At 42.8% G+C, this 20,619-nt stretch overlaps 1 protein-coding gene across 7 annotated transcripts in view; it reads right to left on the reverse strand.

The window, feature by feature from the left end:
• NRG1 (neuregulin 1) overlaps positions 1–20,619 on the reverse strand; it is a 207,735-nt gene that overhangs the window by 47,871 nt on the left and 139,245 nt on the right. Inside the window, exon 1 of one of the 7 annotated variants that reach the window (XM_019555277.1) lies at positions 11,377–11,381. The exons of the other annotated variants lie outside the window; for them this stretch is intronic. The gene's annotated coding sequence lies outside the window, so the exon portion shown is untranslated. Of the gene's footprint in view, positions 1–11,376; positions 11,382–20,619 lie in introns of those variants that run through there. 7 annotated transcript variants of the gene reach the window in all.

Genomic DNA, 20,619 nt, shown 5'->3' on the forward strand with positions numbered 1-20,619 from the left:
GCACAGGACCTTCAGACGTTGAGTTATCCAACAGCAAATTCAGAGTGGGTTGCCTTGATAATGCATAGTATAGGGGAGGACTACGTATTTTCTGCATTAATTTATCGAACCAAAATTTTTACCTTATTTCTTTTCTGCAATTTTGTAAGTGCATGTTAAATGGTCATCAGACACAGAAAGATTCGCATATCAGCATTACTGTGTTCCAACTTTCTCTTATGCATCATCACAACTTGCTAAAGGGTACATCACAATTTGTAAAGCAATTTAAAAACACTGGCACATGCAGGTACTTTAAAATAACAATATTTTTCTTACTAAGTAACTGAATGTAGCCTGAATTACACAACATTCTCACTAACTCATATATATATTTACATGACATTGAAGTATGGTCCCTTCCAGGATGAGGGGGATGACTAGCACATGGAGAGGAACAGAGAGGATACTAGATAGCATTACTCTCAAAAACATGGAAGTTGAAGACTCATCTAATAACCACTCTTTCCAAATTATTTTTACTCCTCCCTCTGATTTAATTAAGGCTTAGCACTGTTTCACTATACTCAGTCATTGCTGAGTCATTGCAAGTTTTGGCTTACCTGAAAGATCTCTGACCCTTTTGTGTCTTGGAATATGGAAAAGCATACTAGCTGAGATTATTTCACTCTGTCTTTTGAAAATAAAACTGAAGCAAATAACACAATAGCAGTAGCTGTAGGATACAATAATCCTATAAGAGCATCTATGAATCAGTTTGCTACCACCAAGAGCCTCTCTGTTTTCAGCGCTTGGGGAAAGTTGTGCCATCTAAGCACAAACGCCACCTGTGCCTATATTAATCTAGTTTCTAGAGATGTTGGAGTAATATCAGAGGATATACTCTCAGCCACACAAGGTAACAGGTAAGATGTCAACAGTAAATGAAGTGGCTGCCTTGGAGAAGAGGAAGAAACAGCATTCTACCTGAAGGCAGTTTATAAGTCAGGAATGTGATTTCTTGCCATATGGTAAATGGATACCCTTATCTTCTTTAGTGAAAAAAATGACTCCAGGGAGAAAATCACTCAGTCTCACAGGTTTTTGTGAATAACTGTCACTAATATGTGTGATATAGCTATAACTCTTGAGACGATACATTGTGAGAAGATACCCCCACATACCTCATGTCTTTGGATAGGCCATTTAATCCTTCTCATCTTCTAATGACTCAGTTTAGGAAGTACTGACTACATTTGAATCCTTCACTGAGCATCTTGTAATAACCCTTGCATAAAACAGAGTCAATAATTTTAATTACCTGCCTAACATCTTCGTTATGAAGCTTCATTTATGTTTGTATAGTGCTCTGAAGAAATATATTCACAAGAGTTGCTATGTAGAGCTCCCTGTATGAACTAAAATACATTCTGGATAGAGATTTTCATTAAAGTCAGATCAATTTTAGTGGAAGCAGTTTTAGGATGAGGCCAAGTCTTTTGGAAAATTCGGCCTTAGGTGATTTCCAGTTTCTCCAGTATCTCAGTTTTTCTTTCAGTTTCTCCAGCATGGATATATTCCAGGTTTCATGTGTTTAATGCTTTTAAAAAAGGAAACTGTAAAAATGTTAATGCATGGTGTTAATGCAAAAGGAAACTTAAAACACCATGCTGAGATTTTAAAATATTGTTTTTAGGGTCTCATGGTGGACAAGTTTGGATGTTTAGGTTGCCATGCATTGTTTTGGTGATGTTGTGTAGTTGAGAACCTATGTTAACTGGCCCGCTACTATGGCTACATATTTTTCTGCCTCCTTTTTTGTGTAAATTTGTATAGAAAGATCACGTGAAGAGCTTACTTTGCCTTCAGGAGCCAGAATCATTTGTATTCCCAGTCAGGGAATAACTCTATGGCTGTCAGATAATATTTTACTACTGTGGCACTATCTCTTTAGAGATCAGGGCCAACTTGAAGGAAACAGGAAACCACTGGGTCTGGGAGATACAAACTTCAGGAAAGATTGAGAGTATGTAAACTCTTGTTGAACCAATGCAGAGTGTCTTGCTCCACTACATGACATGGAGTCAGCAGTGACTTCCCTTCAAGAATACAAACTGAGAGAAGAAAAGCAAAAACAAAGACAAACTCCTCAATTCACCATGCCAGATCACTTCCTTCCTGATAGACCTACAGACTGACCCAGTTGGCAGCAGCCTTCTGGCGGGATCTGCACAGCATCTGGGCTCACTCTGGAGGGTCAAGAGACGACGTATGCAGTCTGACTAGGAACATTTCTGTTCCATTGACTTTTGAGATAGGGAAAGATGCAGGGAGACAATTTAGAGGCTGTTTTTAAGGAAGTGTGATTAGCATTTCAAAACATTAGATGAGACGTGAGCGTGACTGCTCTTTTATGACTGCATACAACACAAAGGAAGTTAGAGGCTTGGAGAAATATGTAACTTGGCGAGACAGAGAGAGCTGCTTAAGACTGGGATTGTAGATGAGGGACACTCTGTACACCTGCAGTTGTTGTTACTCTTCACTTCCAGGTGGTCAGAAGGCAGTAGAAGAATGAAACTGTACTGAAAAGGGGCTTAATCCTCTCTCCCTCAATCCAGCCACGGGAGAGTTGATCAGCCAAACAGAAAATGATGTTGAGACATGGTGCAGAGAGGAAAACTAAGGTGAGTTTGAAAAGAGGCACGAAAGAAAAACACATTTAGTAAAAGCAAGGGTAAGGAAAGCAGGGTGTAAAAATATGCATGCCAAAGGAAAACCCTAGTTGAATTGATAATTGCCTTATTACCTGGGACAAAGAAAATGTCAGGAACTGGAGGGTGGGTCTGAAAGCCTATAAGGATTTAATTAAGTTTATGACAGATAAAGGGTCAAATGCCATTGCCATCATAGAAAACATTTCTCAAAAGCTTAATTCTACCCCAAGCTGGAGAACACACCACTACGGCTGAACTTTGTGACTGGCCCAGTAAATTGTTCATAGAGTCTGTGGCTCAGATGACTTACAAAGCCATAACCTATTCATGAAAAGCCTCTGTAGTCAGGAAGCCAATGTAAATATTATACTAGGTTAGAAATTCACAAGATGAATGGGCCTCGTGCGAACAGCCAAAGTCTACAATCCATCTGATGAAAATGGTTTCTCATACAGACCATAGAAAGGAGCCTCTTTGCATGGTTCTGACAACATTAAGGAATGTCAGGATGGGTGCACATATAATATATACTTATTTTAAGGCCTCTTCACACCGTCACGAAAGGGGTTTGTGTGCAAATTAAAAGCAAGCCACACAACCCCCAAAAACGGGTTGAAGAGAAGGGGCAAATCTTAACACAGTGACTATCATTCAGAAGTCCTCCCCATTCACCTTCTGGAGAAGGTTAAAGCAGACCTAAGGAGATGAAAAAGAAAACAGATAATGGATAAATGAAGAAAACATTCTGTTTCAGTGAACTAGGGACTGAGCACTTAATTCAAGAACATTGACTAAAATCTATCAGACTGGGCAGATTTGCATCATGAAACCTGGCCAATCCTTGAAAAGAAAGTTCATTACAAAACCCACGCCTACATTTCTACCTGCATAACAAACTCCATCTGCACAGACTATTGATGACAGATGCTCATTTGAGTAATATTATTCTAGAAACAGGGTGGTGTTACACTCTTCTTAGTGCAGCTGGAAGGCAGGTACTTATGACTCAGACGGATACAGTGCATATTCATGTGGATTACACATGCTGATGGGAAGCCTTGAAGGCAAATACCAGCATCTTTCCTAGCATACTTAATGATACCATATCTTACAAGTTAATTCCTGTTCACCCCAGGAAAATGCTGCAGTTTGACTGAGTAATCCTAGTTGGCCCCTATGCAAAGGAAACAGTCCTTGGTGAATGTTGTAAGCACAGTGGTATAACATTTTGTCACCTTTTACTCTGTATGGGCAGCCAACACAAAAAAAGGCTGGATGGTCTGGGTGAAAGGTTTCTGATGATACACAGAGAAACAGATGGACAATATAAAACAAATAACAGAGCTAATGGAGAAAACAGAGCCACCAGTGGTGGGTGAATCCCAAAGAGCCCTACTACAGGTCATCCAAATGGAAGCAATAGTGTGATGTGTACTGCATATTTTTTATTGCCTGGAAATGTTGAGGGCAGGTATTGAATATAAGCTGGGAGCTGTCTCATGACTGCACCTGGATCTGCTGGAATTGGGAAATTTCTCCTTCATTGTACAGTCCATGCAAGACTGTTTTAGGTCTCTTGGCTTTGTCCTTTTGAACACAAATAGTCTTCTCCCCTCTTGATTCTGTCCTCCAAAATCCATGGATTAGAAAATATTTCCTGCTGAATGTGGGCCTATATCTTCAGTTTATATAGAAACTGGAAGTAGAAGCTGGGCTGTGAAACTGCATCCCAAATCTTTGGACTTGCAAGCTAAGCTTGTCTATATTTAATGGCAGCAAAAGATGGGAGACTGACAGGCTGGAGGATGCTGTCCTTTGTTATTGATTTGCTGAAGAAGTGCCATATGACTGGGTGGAGGCACCTTTACACACTGCTGCACTGCTGGTGGGCTAAAGCCTGATGAAGAGGTACTGCTTTTGCCAACAAACATGTCTTCTTTCCCTTGATTATTCCACCTTTCGCCTTTCTGTTATGTCTGCCATAAAGCAATCAGTAAAAGCCAGCTGGAAGGATGTTACTGTAATTAGGATGCTTACCCAATAGGAAATGGCCTGACACCCCTCAAGATGCTATGAGACCTATTTTGAAGTATGCCTCTCAGGACCTATGTCAGTACAGAGCTCACTAATAACCTGTTTTGGTTTTAAGCTAGCAAACCAGGCAGCAAACATTTTTAGTTCTTTATTTGGCCTCAGGGCCCAGCAGTACAATGCTCTGGTCCTGGTAGGACCCTCTGGATGTCATCAAACCACGAACAACATCATCATAATTTTTTCTGAAGTACAATTTAGTCTACAGTAAATACATTTTTCAGTTCTAAACACATTTACAAATCTGCTTTGGATTGTTTCGTATAACCATAAAGTAGCATGACAAACATATTGATAAGGACTTGTACTGTGCCTAGGTTTCTGGTGGCAAACTCTTACCCCTGCTTACCTCCCAATATTGCAAAGGCCTACCCACATGGATCTGACTGCAGAATCAGTGCGTAATGAAACTCACTGAGGCAGTGAGCACATAAGTGCACTATTTATGTTCTTGCTATTGATTATAAACTCCTATTTTTAACTCAGATTTGTGCTTTATGCCTCCCATGAGTGAAAAGTTTTGCAAATCATGTGACTCACCTGTTTTATAGGCTATATTCAGTTTTTTAAAAAGCCCAATCCTAACCACTGTATTAAACTGAAATAAGGTTGTGAAGCACCTCATAAAACAGGCAGCTGAGCCCAACAGTGTGCTTCAGCTGGCCAAGCTTTTTCACTACTCCTGCAGTGATTTCTGTATTACGGATTCAATACAGTAGTGCTTGCAGATGTTAAAAAAACAAAACAAAGCACATTTTACCTGAAGAAGCAGTGCAGATTCTATCAGCTACTAGACAAAAGCACCAAAAAACCCCACTAAAGCCCAATCTATAAAGACAGCAGGCAAACTGGGTCCAACTAACATGCTGCCTCTCCTGAGCATGATTTGGGCTTAATGTGAGAGCACATGAAATTTAAAGTACCCCTTTTTTAAATGTCTGCAAGTAGTTTTAATTTTGACTCATTGATTCATATGCTACTGACATCTCTATATATCTATCTGCTTGTCACAGGAACTAAAGAAATCTATCCCAGGGAGTCTGCTTTCCCCTTTCATCTAAAGAATTTATTCCAGGTGTTACCTTTGGATTTTATAAATAAGTGGAAATATATTAACTCTTGATATTGGCCTACTCCTCATTTTGGGGTGATGTGGCGGAGTGGTCAAGGCATTTGGCTCCAAAAGTATAAGTTCAACTCTTGTTCTGAGCCCATACCAAAAGCGGCTCCTAGCACACCTGGCTGTAAATAGGCACCGCGTAATGCAGAATGGAGAAGCAAAGGCAGCTCTATGTGCACAAGCTGGATGTGATGCTGGCTGCATCACTCCTGTGTGCAACACTAGTTACAGAAACAGGCCTGCTCTAACCATGCCCAGCCCCAAAAGCCACCTGGGATTACATGAACCTTTGACCTTGTTGACTCTGAATTTCAATTCAGCCTTTTCACTACTGAAGTTCAATGCCATATTCTTATGGCAATACAAAAACCTATCTTTGGCTGCAACAGTGTAAAGCTCATTCACCAGCTTGCTAAAACAGCATGCAAGCTTTTCATTATAAATGACACTTCAGCTTAATTCCACTTGATAACTGTGAAAATCCCCTTTTCTTCTTTCTCCTCCATTGCTAGGGTTCCTGTTTAATAAAGTACTTCCAAATGTGCTCAGCCTAAAGCATGTCTCTAAGTCTGTTCTTATTCAAGAAAGCACTTAGGACCATGCTTGATTTTAAGTACATTAAGCCCCTTCACTTCAATGAGTCTTTTAGGAGGTACTGATGAGCTTTACTGAAGGAGGATAGATTTAGGCACATTCTTCAAATGTTTTGCCTATTGGGGCCCAAATAAGAGCTACAAGGTTAAATTCCTTTGCATGACTGACAGATGCCCTAATCAACCTCAGATACTCTAAAATGCCCAAATGCTTTTCAGCATGAATCAGTCCGTGCAAGATTCCCCTAATTCTGCCAGGAAATAAAAAAAAAAGATCTAATAATAAAGAAGCAGATCCACAAAGCTTTTCCAATGTACTGAGGATATAACATTGTTTAAAATTAAGGAAATTCTTTGCTTTTCTCCTCAAACTGATCTCTGCTTATGCAGGTAGATGTCTGAGGCTTTGGAAGGGCTATGCCAACTCCCCAGTATCCCTCACATAACCCCAACATTTCTCCTCGGGTATTGCAGGAATAGGACAGTTTGGATCTCAGTGGGCATGTCTACAGGTGTAATTAATGCATCTTAATTTTCTATGCAGAAAATTCAGGGTCATTGATGTGCACCCGCATCAGGAGCAAACTGAGCTCAACAGCAGCAGCCCAGTCCAGGTCTGCTCCCGCCCTGCTCTGCACCCTGGAAGCAGCCAGGGGGAGCTCCAGGCTCCCCGGGGTTCCAGCTCTGGGCTGGCAGGAAGCATAGGGGCTTAGCCCGGAGATTTGGAGGGTGGAGGGAGCTGTCCTTGCTGGGCAGGCAGCTCTGTCCCAACCAGGATGAGATCAGGCTGGCACTGAGCCCCAGTGGGGGACAGTAGCTGTCCCAGCTGGGAGAGAGCTGCCTGCCCAGCCAGGACAGCTCCCCCACACCCCTGCGGCTTGAGGCCACCCCAGTCAACCCCTCCCAGCTGGAAAGGGGTTGCTGGCTGAGCAAGGACAGCTCTCCCCCAGCACATGGAGATCTGGGCTTAGCCAGGCAGCAGTGTGGCCTTTGCCACCTGGGCTGACCAGGGGCTATTCGTTCCTGGTCAGCATCTCCACATGTGGTATGACCCATTAGTTAATGCACTGTTTTTCTAGTACCTGTATCTACAGGTACTAGAAAATAGCAAATTAGACTAATATGCTCTGCAGTAACTGCTGCATATGTGTAGATGGTCATGCTTTACTGTGTATTAAATTAGGCTAATGAGCAGTAAAGCATCTGGTATAGATGCATCCACTAGCTGTATTTGCACGTGCAATTATGGTGCCTGAATAAACTGAGGAGCTTATTGCTTTGCAGTTAATTGCTTCCTAGCATACTGTTTGAACATGTGCCCAGGAGCTATTAACTCTGGAGCAGTTAGCGCTGTAGTTTCTTCAGGCGCAGCATGTGGAGCTGGGGTGGAGCAGCCCTGGCTTGGCAGGGAGTCCTGGGGGTCAGCCTGACAGCCCAGGGCTGCTTTCCCCTGGCTCAACATGCTACAGTGGGACTGCCTGGGGCATAAGGGAGCTTCAGTGTGGAACTTGCCTGCAGGCAGCCCTCACACTGAAGCACCCTTGGGCCCCAGGCAGCCCCTGCAGCATTTACATGTGTGCTGCTGTCAACTTTTTTACTCCCCTGTAAAAAGTACTTTTTACAAGTACTATCCTGCTGCAGAGTAAATTAATCTACTCCAGTCTCATAGGGGTGCACGTGTAGACATCAAGATGTTTACTGCGAAGTTAATTAGTTAACTGTGCAGTAAACGTCTCATGTAGGCACGCCCATTGTGTAGACCTAGTGTTCAGGGACAGCCCTCTGAAACACCTACGTAGAATCAGCCTCCAGATTTCTAGTGGAATTCACTGCACAGAGAACTTCATACTGAAAGCAAAAAGGATAACTCAAAGGCTGTCGGGCAACTCCTTGATAACTATCGTAAAACAGCAGCGCTTGAAAAAGTCTCTGAATACACTGTCATGCATGAAGGAAGAGGAAAGAAGAACTGTTGCTAGAGACATCTTCCTTCCCAATGCACTAAGTTAAATTTGTTTCTCAATTTCCTTTTACATTTATTATCCCACAGCGATGCTTCAGTCCTAGAATACACTTAAAAAGCACTTTATGATTTAAAACAAGCCTTGAAAAATAACCTCAGAAAAGAAGAGAGATTAACTGACTGACACTTGTCCCTCAATTCCTCATGTCAAGTGAGTAAGGTTTTTTGTAGTAAAAGGTATCAGAACCAGAGAAACAGTTTGTTGCACCCAGGTAAGCTACCAGAGCTGGCATGTAGTTTTCACTATGGGAGCCACCTCTTAGTCTCCCAAGGAGCTGCTCACCCAGCAAGACAATCTTTTCTGGGTGGGTACACATGGAAAATTCCACTCTACTATTTCATCAAAGCAGCTGCATGACATGATTCTGAAAAATGAAGACTTTCATTTCCTTTTTTCTTTTGGAGAATTTATTATAGCAGAGTAGAGGAGAGAAGAATGACATTATTAGTTGCTTTGCTTTTATCTGAATCCTTCAAGTCCCACATGCAGAGTCCTTTTACAAAGACTTGTCAAAGCAGTTGAAACCACCAAAGGCAACATTTTATACATTAAGTTGACTCTTCCCATTTTCTTCCTAATTTTCAGCCCAAAGCTGTGACACAGTAGCAGTTTATAATGTTATTTGAAAATGTGTGTGAAATGACACACAGACACCAAATGTGCTAGTTTCAGGAAAAAAGTCTTTTTTTTTTTTTTTTTAAAAAGAAAGCAACATACTTCATTCCCAGTCTTCCCTTCTTTACTACTTTCAGTGCTACAGTCTATCAATTTAAATGGATCAGCTGAAAAAATAAGCATAAGTAGCCATCTGTTCTCAAGGGCTTCTCAGAGATTTGTACAACTGAGACTTTTGTGCCATGCAGGGCAAAATAAATCACCTTTAATGAGCAGCAATAGAATTTGCTAATATTTTCCTATATACCTTTTCAACTGTACTACAATACACACATCTGCTTATCTCCGTGCAGTTCTGCAGAGTCTTTCTTGATGGCACATTGAAGCCAATGGCACAATTCCAGCTAATGGTATTGTGAATAGGAGCTGGCCCTTAATTAGCACATTTTAACTTCTGCTGTCAATTTAGATTTTGAAAAGGTGAGGAGCAGTTTATCTGTGGTGATAGAGAAGGACAGGCTCTCCTGTCAGCAGCTTTGATCCTTCTCAGAGGCTTTTCATTTACTTGCTATTTCCTCATGAAAAATTACATTATTAATGTGGAGTAATGGTAACTTTTATTTAATCAGTAACTGAAGAAAATATATTACAGAAAGCTTAAAGAGTTATTGTGCATAGCATTTTTGAAATACAAAGAAAAAAGATCACTTTGTTGTTAGAATGAACATTAAAAGGTCCTTAATGTTTTTTTTTCAGATCCTCCAAAAAGTAATCTAAGTTCTTGCAATAAAAAAAATAAACACAACCCTTAAGCAGAGTAAAATATGTTCAGGCTGAGACAAAATGGCGCAATTCCTTCACTAGTTAATTTCTACTGTCTAGTTATAAACCTATCAAAAATCAGATTTATAACACAATGTTAACAGATTTCCAACTATAACTGTCCTAATGGAGTCATTGTAATAAACATACATCTATCCATACATCAACCCCCCCAACACGTTCATCAGTACTAAACAAAATCAGCTAGGGTTCAGTTAAATAATCCTGTTAAATTTTAAATAATCCTGTTAAATTTATCCAGGCATTTTGAGAATGTTCCTTGGGGCAGAGTAAGAGAAGTCCTTACTATTCAGAGCTAATGGAGTACAAGGAGATAAAACGAGGATGCTGTAGGATACAGCAGATACAAAAGGATCTGTAGGGTCCAGTAAATAAGGGACACTGGTAATAATCAGAAAGTCGCCATTACTTTTAAGAAATAGTCCACAATGGAGGGCCCTTTTCGAATACAGGTACTGCACTGCCTTTAACTCTCATGACACACGACTTGGGCAGTTCCTTTCGAACTCTCCAGTAATGACACCACAAGAGAAACAGAGACACTAAGGACCCTTAGGACTCTCTGAGCTTGTTCTGGTCAGCTCAGTAGCTAAGGGCAGTTACGTATAGTAGCAGACATCTCTTTGGTAGTTCATCCACAGTCATGTGATGAAAACTGTGGTGCAATTATGCTCTATCTGCATATAGAACCTTTACCTGTGTAACTCAAATTGATATCCTGACATCAGTACTAACACTCATGTAGATCTTCTAATTTCAGTGGTTTAATTATGATTCCTTATTGTTTGCATCATCACAGTAAAAAGAACTCCAGCTCATGGGTCTGAATCTTTCTGCGCAAGGTGAAAAACACCATGACCTTTGTCACAGAGAAGTGGGAAGAGGCAGCGGGGGCCTACAAGAAGAAAGGGGAAGTGGTCCAGACCATGGGCTACATACTCACCCTTTGCAGTAGCTTTCCAGCTGTGTATGAGTGAGGCAAGACTGCACTGGTCAAGATCAGAAACAGGGATGCTGGAGAAACCAAGATGAGAGTTTTATCTTGTACAGATGGCTAGGCAAGGAGAAAGAATCTACAAGATTTAGCTATAGACAGAGGTAAGAACCTTAAGGCATGTCTGAGGTTCAGGTTATAGGCCTGAGCAGCAGGGCAAAAGGATGGTATGAGCCACAGTCATCAAGAGAAGAGATAGTAGGGAGGGTCTGAAGGAGGACACTAATTGCTCAGCTTTAGCTGTGTTGAGCATGAACTCATGGCTAAGATCTACATGGAGAAATCAAAGATAGGCAGACATTTAAGTTCAGAAGGAAGAAGGAGTGTGCAGCAGGTAAATCAGATAAGCAATGGTAGCTGAACTGGCATCTGTGGACAGGATTTTCCAAAGATACAGAACAGGAGAAGGTGAGATGGGAACCCAGAGAAGAACCAGAGAGGCTTAAAACAAACTGATCAAAATGGGCATCTTTACACGTGTTCCATGGTAGGATGTGGGGGGGCATTTTAATTAGAGCAGCTCTTGGGAGCTACTCTAAAATGTCCATAGCGCATCGTGTATTTAGAGTTTTGAGCTTCAAAATGATGGCAGGGGCACTTTAACTACAGCTTATTTAAATAGCTTTAGTTCAAGCACCCCTACTGCCTTTTGAAACGTGGGCACGCTGAATACATGTGACGCCGAAACTACCGAAGCATTCTAATTAGAACGTGTCAGAGGAAGTGTCAGGCACATGTACAGCCTGGTTTCAATGCTGTCCACCCGGCCCTTTACAATGCTTTAAGTAATTGGGCTTAAAATCACACATTAGATGAACCTGGTGCAACTTCATTTGGAAGAGGCAAGGCTCCAATTTTTGGCTGAGAACTGTTAATCTAAATGACAGCATAGTGCTTTTTTAACCTTCTCTTCTTATTTCCTTGTAGTAAGTGAACTTGAATTTACACTATCAAGCCTTGTAATAGTGGTTTTTCATGTTCTCTCTCACCATGAACTAAATCTTTAAAGGTCTTTTCTCCACTGCATCCATCTTACAGTGCTACAGGATGTGCTTAAAGGCAAACACCTGCACCAATGAGTGCCTTGCATCTTGATGTGTTAACACTTCCTGAAGGTGACCTAGCAACTGATTTCCTACCACTCTGTAAAACTGCCTATGGAACATGGCCAAATGATATTCTAGTTAGATAATATTATTTCCTGAGCTTCAGCTAATAATTCAATAAAGCCCAAATGACAGTCCGAAGACTGGATGAGAACTGTGCATTCTACCTTAACCAGGCTGATTCTGGCCATAGTCCAAGTACTGAATTTGCCCTATACACATCTTTTTCATGTTCATTAGTAAAGTTGAAAAAAACAAAGTCAAATTTCCAAGAATCTACAGGACCAGAGGAAAAAAACACCGAAATGACTCTAAGTCCACATTTTAAACTAAAACAATAAAGAAGTAAGGGGTTTTACAGAAACTTGTAAGTTACAACTGTTTTTTATGTTTATTGTTTTTTAAGCATGCGAATATCCCCATAGAACATGTTGTGAAATAACAACATCACTGTGCAAGCATACAAATCAGGTCTCAAGCATCCCGAAACTGGTATGAAGAAAAAACAATCCCAAAATTTTAAATAAACACTGGATTATGAGGTTTTTATTGGCCTGATACTTTGGACCCCTTGGGGTTCCAACTGTCAAGCTTTTCTCTGCAATCATGAGACCTAGAAATTCATTTTTTCTTTTAAGTGAAACCTGAGATTCTCATGTGGTAACAGGACCCCTGCAGTGCTACAACAGCACTGCACTACCCCTAGAGAAGTAGAACTGAAGGTGCTTCTAAGCTGCCTCTAAACGTCGCTTTCGTACTGTCCAAACTGAGTGAAACGCAAAGCAAGCAATCATTATTCAGTGACATTAGACATTTGGTGGGATAGTTTTTAGAAATGTCTGAACCAGACTTCATAGAAACAACAGCTCAGGGTCACCTTGTTGAATTTCTCTGAATTGCGTTGTGGATAAGACGCATGTGTCAGTTTTGTCAAAAGAAGGAAATGGGTATCTAGCCCACCAACTGGCCCTTCAGCTTCTGTTTTGGCTGTACCCCAGCTCACTGACTCAGAGCTGCTACATTTTGAGCAGCATCTGCAGTAAGATTTGGTACAGAGGCAAGCCTTTGCTAAGAGGACAGCTCCCTAGGGAAACACTGTGGTTGTTTGTCCCTCCATAGAGCCTCTCCCCTATTCAATTCACTCCTTCAGTCCCCTCAGCTGTGATGCCCCTGCAATGAGAATCTTCCTGTGATGAGAGAAACTGAAAAAACACTAGCCAATACCTCTTTTCTCACCCTGCTGCTGGCTCTTCCATATTGCCAGCCAACAGGAAGGACGGGACAAGCAAAAGGTATCTAGAACAGTGGTGCCCACACTCCAACAGCTTGCGCACCACCAATTTTAAATGATATAACCTTAAGTAACACCAGCAAATTGTTCAGTTCAACCTTAAGTACCACCAGCAAATTTTTGTCATATAAAGAAATTACAAGAAATCTGCCCATACCACAGATTCAGAACCGCTGATCTAGAATATGTGGGGAAGCTATTACTAGGGACTGTATAGAAGGTCACTAGGGGAGTGGGCATGAAGGTGCCTAGAATTGCTTGCCTAGGGCTATGGTTGGTGCCTATGGCCACGGTGTATAGTGAAGGATAAACCATATTGGATGCCTACAAGAGGGGATTGTATCAAGTGTTCACTTTCCCTGTCCCAACAGGCAGAAACCAGAGATTGCTGGGACAAGGATATTGTCCTCTCCATGTTCTGGACCCTTGTGGTCACCTCTTGGTACCTGCTAAATTGCTTCCAGTGCCCAGGATAAGGACTTGCTGCTTGCCTTTACCCAAATGAATGTACAACATTCCAAGGGGCTGCGGCAAGAACTGCATGGGAGACAGGCATGACTTTGCAAGCCTACTGGCAACAGAGCTGTTTGCCATGGGACATCCATTCAAGGAGACTCCTGGAGTAGACAGGTTAGCTAAGGACAGTTAGTGCAGTTGTTGCCTTGCCCTACCAATGCTTATGCTGTTTGGTGCTGGTATGGGGCAGTGGTAGGAATAATGTGCCCTTTCAGAGCCCTCAACTCACAGGCAGGTCCTTAGTAAATTTAAGCCAGCATAAGTGCATGTGTAGACACACCCACAGTACTCTATTGTGGTTGTGGGTGTTTAAAAGATATATGGTGGCCAAGAATTATTAGTTAAAAAAATACCAAATGGTTTTCAGTTATTTCAAAATCTATTTTTCTTGTTTTTTTTTCTTTGCTGGTAATGGTTTTTATCTTAACGTTGGGGACAAAATCATACAGGACAGGCTACTTACTAATTCCTTTAAAGAGAAAATGACATATAGAATTTTTATTCTTTTCCATAGGAGCAAAAAAAAGTATTCTAGTGGTGCTGATCTTTCTCTTTTGCCTAAAGTTTCCTTCAAACCCTTGCCTTCAAGGACATTAAACACTCTTCTTAATTACATTTCATTGATTTCCTGACATTTCAAGCCAGCTTTTGACTATATGCTTTAAGGAAACAGAAGATGCTAAGCTAAAAATATTAACTGTGCTTTCAGAGGCACAAAGTTGTTCAGTATTTTAGTCATGCTTCTTGAACTTGCTTCTGGCTCAACAAAAATATATGAAAGATTTTTTTCATTTTATTTACTGTAATTGTTTTTCTTTATTTTTTATTTTACCCTTATTTTGTGAGCAAAAAACCTTCTTTAGCAGCACATTGTTGAATGACTGAACAATATCAAAGCAAAAAAACACCCAACATGCTGATGTATAAGATGTGCTGTTAAAAATGAGACATATAATTTTCACATTATACATTCTTCCAATGTTATCAGAGATGCCGTTTTGCCATTAGTAAACATTTTAATCAGAGCTGTCATCTACTGATTTAGATCATTATTTTCTCCACATCTGAATATTCTATTCAAGTCTGATTAAGTGAGCTTTGTTTGCAGCCCTAACCAGAGGAGAGTAGTTTTAGATAGCAGTTTGAAGCAGTTTATTTAAATATGGACTAGTCTTTCAAACCTTTTAGCTTCAGAATCTGATTTCAGTCCTAGGGGCAGGAGTAGAATCTGTTTCTAGACTCCAATCTTTAGACTACTTGCCCTTGGTACATATAAATAAAAGCAGACTAGATCAACACAAAAAAGTCAGACAGAGAAGAATGTATTTTGTCTCACTCTCTGGGGTCAGTGTTTCATTTCAGTTTAGTCAAATACGACTCCAGCAGATAAATCCTTTCCGGTCTGCTTGCCCTCTTCTCTCATAACAACCTTCCTGCACAAAAAAATGCAATCTCATTTCACTTACTGGACACATCTACACGTCACCCGACATCACCGTAGCAATGCACCACATCTCTCCACAACACACTACAGTGACGTTACAATCATGTGAGTCTACCCATGATCACCAGCCACTGCACCATAGTAGCACACACCCCTATTTTAGTGTGCTGCTACAGCGGAGTAGTGGCTAAAACTAACCGTGTGCCAAGGAAGTACTAAAACACGGCACAGTAACAATGTTGCCATAGGGTGACATGTAGACATGCCCAGTGAGTTTCAAAAAGTCCACAGAAATTAACTGTACCTACAGCTTAGTCTCTAATACATTATGGAAAGTGAAGTATTGCACAGACATTATAACTTAACTTACTCTTGGCATATTTCCAACTGAAGGCCATAGTTTATCATATGCTTTAAGCCAAACTGCCCATGCATTTCATTGGTGATTTCTGCTTAAAAATTAATGGCATGATATGGCTGTAAGTGTTGATTCTAATGAATGTTTTACTGTAATTCAACCAAGTTTTTCAAAGGTTGGTGTAATAAATCACGAGTGCTACAGTATGCTGAGGCTGCTTTCATGAAGAAATGGCTTTGCTGACGTGTTTTCCTTGTTTGGAATGTTATAAATAGAAAATTTTGAGAGAATTTTGGGCTGGAATCAAGTGTGCAGATTTGGGTAAGTGAAGGAATAGAACACGGAGTTCTTTTTAAAGGAGACACAGATGCCAAGTCATGTCAGTGGCATAGCAGTAGCGGAACTGTTGTGTCATTCAGGTGTCACATAGTCCTAACCTAGGTTAAATAATGAATGTGATTGATTGATCTCAATCTCTGATTTACAGGGAAGCTTGAAAATGTTCTGAAGTCAGCTCTGCTGAACTGTAACAGAATAGCCTGAAGAAAGGCTAAGATCATCACTAGTTTTGTTCCAAGATAGTCAAACTTGGTCTTGTCTTAGCTGTCCTTGAAATAGTTTACCCTGTAGGGATGCATTTATATTGAGCCTTGGAGTGACTACAGATGCACTGTATATGTTCAGGTTGGAATTGGTCTCGTTACTCTAGTCACATGGGGTTTACTTACTGCTATAGATTCGACTTGCACAAGTAGCTCTTGCACATCTGATTCCCATGAAATTCTTTGCATTAGGATCGTAGGGCACCTTTACACATGCTCTGGGGATGAGGGGGATGGCGTTTTAATTGGAGCCGCTCCGAGAGCTGCTCTAATTAAAGTGCTGCTGTGTCTCCTATTGGTGTCCCTGCTTTTAAAAATGGTGGTGAGGATGCTTGAACTAAAGCTCATTCAACGCACTTTAGTTCAAGCACCCCAGCTGCCATTTTTATGTGCGGAGACACTGGTACATGAGATGCAGGAGGCTGCTGGAGTGTGGCAATTGCTCCAGCAGACTTGACTAATTGAGTCTGCTCTGAAGTGCTAAAATTCCAGCGTGTTGGAGCAGCCTCCATGCCTGTGTATAGGCGCTCATAGTGTTGAGTCAGTGTTTGCAGACTCAAGTTTCTCAGCATGTTGCTATAATGAGGCAAACACAGTTGAAAAGAAATTTGCAAAGTTACTGGTGGGATTCAGACACACACCCTTGTCACTGGCCTTCAATGTGATTTAAGCACCTCTGTGTCCTTTGTGTCTTTGGAAATGGTGTTATAGTTCTTACTTGCCCCTGTGGCTACAGATAATGTGGGACCCTAGTACGAAGGGGCAGTCTGTAAAGGTAGGCCTCTTCCTCTCTCCTCTCTATGCTACAGTCCCTTCTTTCCCTGGTGGGATTCCACAGAGGGCTGCACAGTAAGTTGCTGCACAGTAAACAGGAATAGGGCAGCTTCTACATGTGCAGGCATTGAAGTGCATTAACACTGTATGTGGACTGACTTGGGACTAAAGTTAGTCCTGAGTCAGTCCACACACACAGTGTTATTGCACAGTAAGGTGTCTACACATTCATTGCTGTTCAGTAATTAATTGGGCATAAATTTTATACCTACATGATGCAGGTATCAAATTTACACTCAAATCAGTGTAAGTCATCATATTTACTACACAGTATAGGTGTGCTCATGTAGACAGGTGCCCGTACTGTGCAGTAGTCTGTTTTCTGTTTAAGTGACAGGAAAGAGTCCCTGATATAAAGAGGCATAATATTTTCCAAGGGATACCACTAGATTCCAAGTGGATCTAAAAGATGCCACTAAAATCCTTTTTATTTAACGATCTTCTCCATCTTCCAACAAGCCTCTGTTACCTCTGGGTTGACAAAAGAGTGAGTTGTACTAACACCTGAGATTTTGGTAAAGGGACCAGGGATTCTTGGGGGCTAATTTGAGATATCTGATATTCCAAGCCTATGCCTGTGAGATGTCTCAAGTTGGCATATCCAGAAATGGACACAGGTGAAGGGAGAAAAAATTATTTGGGGGGGGGGCTGAGTGCACACATGCACGTGTGCACCCCTGGAGCAGGTAAGTGGGGAGAGGAGAGGGAGAGGGGAAAGGGCTGTGGGGAGGTGGGAGGGAGTGGGGCTGGTGCAGGCCTGGCATAGCTAGGGCAGGGCACAGGGCACAGCTGTGACCAGCTTGTCCAGGGGGCACCCAGAGTGGCGAGAGGGTGGTGGCTCCTGGTGCTGCTGCACACATGCCAAGAGGTATGGGGGATGTATGCCTGGAATCTACATAAGGCAAGGGTAGGCTGCCACTGCAGGCTGGGGCTGGGACTGGGGCTGAGCCAGGCTCTTCCCTGTGGTGGGGAAAGGAGGAGGCTGGGAAGCTGTGCTTAGGGTGGGGGGGTGGCAGCAGGGCTGGAAGTGGGGTTGGGGAGGCTACGGTGAATTGTGGGGTGGCTGCAGTCCACCCCTATAACCCCTTTCCCAGGGCTGCTGCCACCTGCTCTGAATGCAGCATGGCCCAGCCCTCAACCAGGAAGAGTCCAGAGCCGCCCTGGCCCTAGCCTCAGCGGCAGCCTGCCTTGCCCTGCCCTGCCCTGCACAGATCCGGGGGCACAAGCCTCCCACGCCTCTGGGGGTACATGTAGCAGCAGAAGCCAAGCCCCCTGGATGAGCCACTCATGGGTCAGTCCTGCACCCCACCCCAGCTGTGCAGGGCCTGCCCCAGCCCTAGCCCCATTCCCTCCCTCATCACTGTGTGTGCATCCTTCCCCCTCACCCCTCCTGCAGCTGCCAGAAGCCCATGGCTGGGCTGCTTTGTGGCCCTACCACTGCCCTGTGTTTGTGGGGAGCCTATACCCCATTAGCCCTGCTTTTCTGCCACCAGTTGAAATGGAAGTACTCCAACTTACTAGTTTCTTTTGAAAATAAAAATGTGGTTTCAGCAGTATAAATCCTGCAGAGGTCAATGGAATTACTCTAGATCTGTTTTCTTGGAATTCAGATCAGATATTGGCCCAAAGTCAATAGCAGACATGTTTTATAAATGAACTAGAACAGGATGCTCCTTGTTACCTTCTATCATTCACACATATTCTGTGCGATCTGGTAGAGTGTGTCACATAACAGAAATAGATGGAACAGGTTATCACTTTGAAATAAACTAGGAAAAAGCAAGTTACAGATTTCATTCATGACCTTATTAATAAGCTGAAATTTGCTGACTGCACTCTATTTGCAGAGACTGAAAGAATTATGACAGCAGACAGCCTTGACTAAGACGATGACTTTTCTGGTTTAGATTACAGGCAAAAATCCAAGTCTGGGTCTCAATCTTACAGCACTGTCCTTACAGAGTAACACATTTACCCGCTCCCTGCCATTCCACAAATCCATTTCAAACTTTTCATCTTTCCTGTCAAGGCCCTACCTAACTCCAAACCAGTCTACATCTCAAGGCCTTGTTACCCATTCATTTTAGGTGGCTTCTGGAGCTTTTAATCCTGGGTTGTTCACACATTACCATCTGAAATCAGTTTCAAGCATATGTTAGGTGGCTTAAAGTTATGCCACTCCAGGGAAGATGTTTCTGTGATCCATATTACCTAGTTCTTGTTCCATTAATATGTGGCCACTCCCCACAGATGAGCCTCCCAAGCTGCAGTCCTCCAGTATCCTAAGATGGAGTGTGCCTTCCAACAGCCACCTGTTCTGCATGGACAAACTTTCCACCCCCGAACTCTACTGCCTAGGAGGCAGTTCTGGCACCAAGCCAACTCCTTTTCCCACTCTTGGGGTGTGACCTTGCCACTCCAAGGGGTGCAACCTTGTGCAAATAACCTACCAAGCACATGTCAGCTAATCAGGTTGCAGGGCATGGATGGGTCCAGGAGTGGGGTCAAGAAAGGGTAGTGGTGGGGAAACAAGGTAGGTGTCCAGATCAGGTCCCCATGAATGGGAGTTTCCTTCCTGAAGCAGGCATATTAGCTCCCTCAAAACCACCTTCCCTCACCATTGTTCCCTCTAAGGAGTAGCGGTCTGTGAGCATGCTGCTTCAGTGCGGTGTGGGACACTTACCGAAGGTAAGCTCCTCACTCCTCACCTGGGGCAGGCAGTGGGGGCTGGGGCCTGGAGGCTGGGGCACTAGGGGGCTTTGGGGCTCGGGGCTGGCTCCAGGACACTGCTCTGCTCCCCTGCTTCACCTTGAGGAGTGAGGAGGCACGTGGTATCAGGGTTGGGGAGTGGAGCACTTGCCTGGAGCCGGCAGAGCCTCATTCAGGGCAGGCAGCAGCTCCTTCTTGAGGTGAGGCAAGGCAGGGATGGAGGCTGGGGCTGGGAGTTGGCGCAGGGTCCGCTGGCTCCGGGGAAGTGCTCCACTCCCCAGCCCCAATGCCACGTGCCTCATTGCTCCCCGAGGTGAATCAGGGGAACGGAGCAGTTCCCTTCAGCCGGTGGACTCCCCCCAGGCTCCCACCCCTGCCTCTACCTCGCCTCCCGGAGGAACTTACCATCATGTAAGTGTCCCACACCACAGCCCAGATCCTATCCCGGCAGGTGCGTGGCCTAAAAAAGTTAATGCGCAGCCAGCCTTTTACTTGTGTGTGGCTGCACACGCATGCACCTTAGAGGGAATCTTGCTAACCACTCCCACCTCCCAGTCACCCCAGGAAGCATGATCAGTAGTACCCCCTACACTCCAATCCCAAATCTCAATTTATTAAAACAAGAGACCTCCTTTAATTACTTCCTTTTTCTTTTTAAATTCTGTAAAAAAAATATTTTATCCTTCAGTGACTTATAGTTTCATAGTTTCATAGTAGCTAGAGTCGGAAGGGACCTAGGTAGATCATCTAGTCCGACCCCCTGCCTGAGCAGGAAAGAGCACC

The sequence above is a fragment of the Crocodylus porosus genome, unplaced genomic scaffold (assembly GCF_001723895.1).
Source record: "Crocodylus porosus isolate Cpor-Errol unplaced genomic scaffold, CroPor_comp1, whole genome shotgun sequence".
NCBI classification, from domain to species: Eukaryota; Metazoa; Chordata; order Crocodylia; family Crocodylidae; genus Crocodylus; species Crocodylus porosus.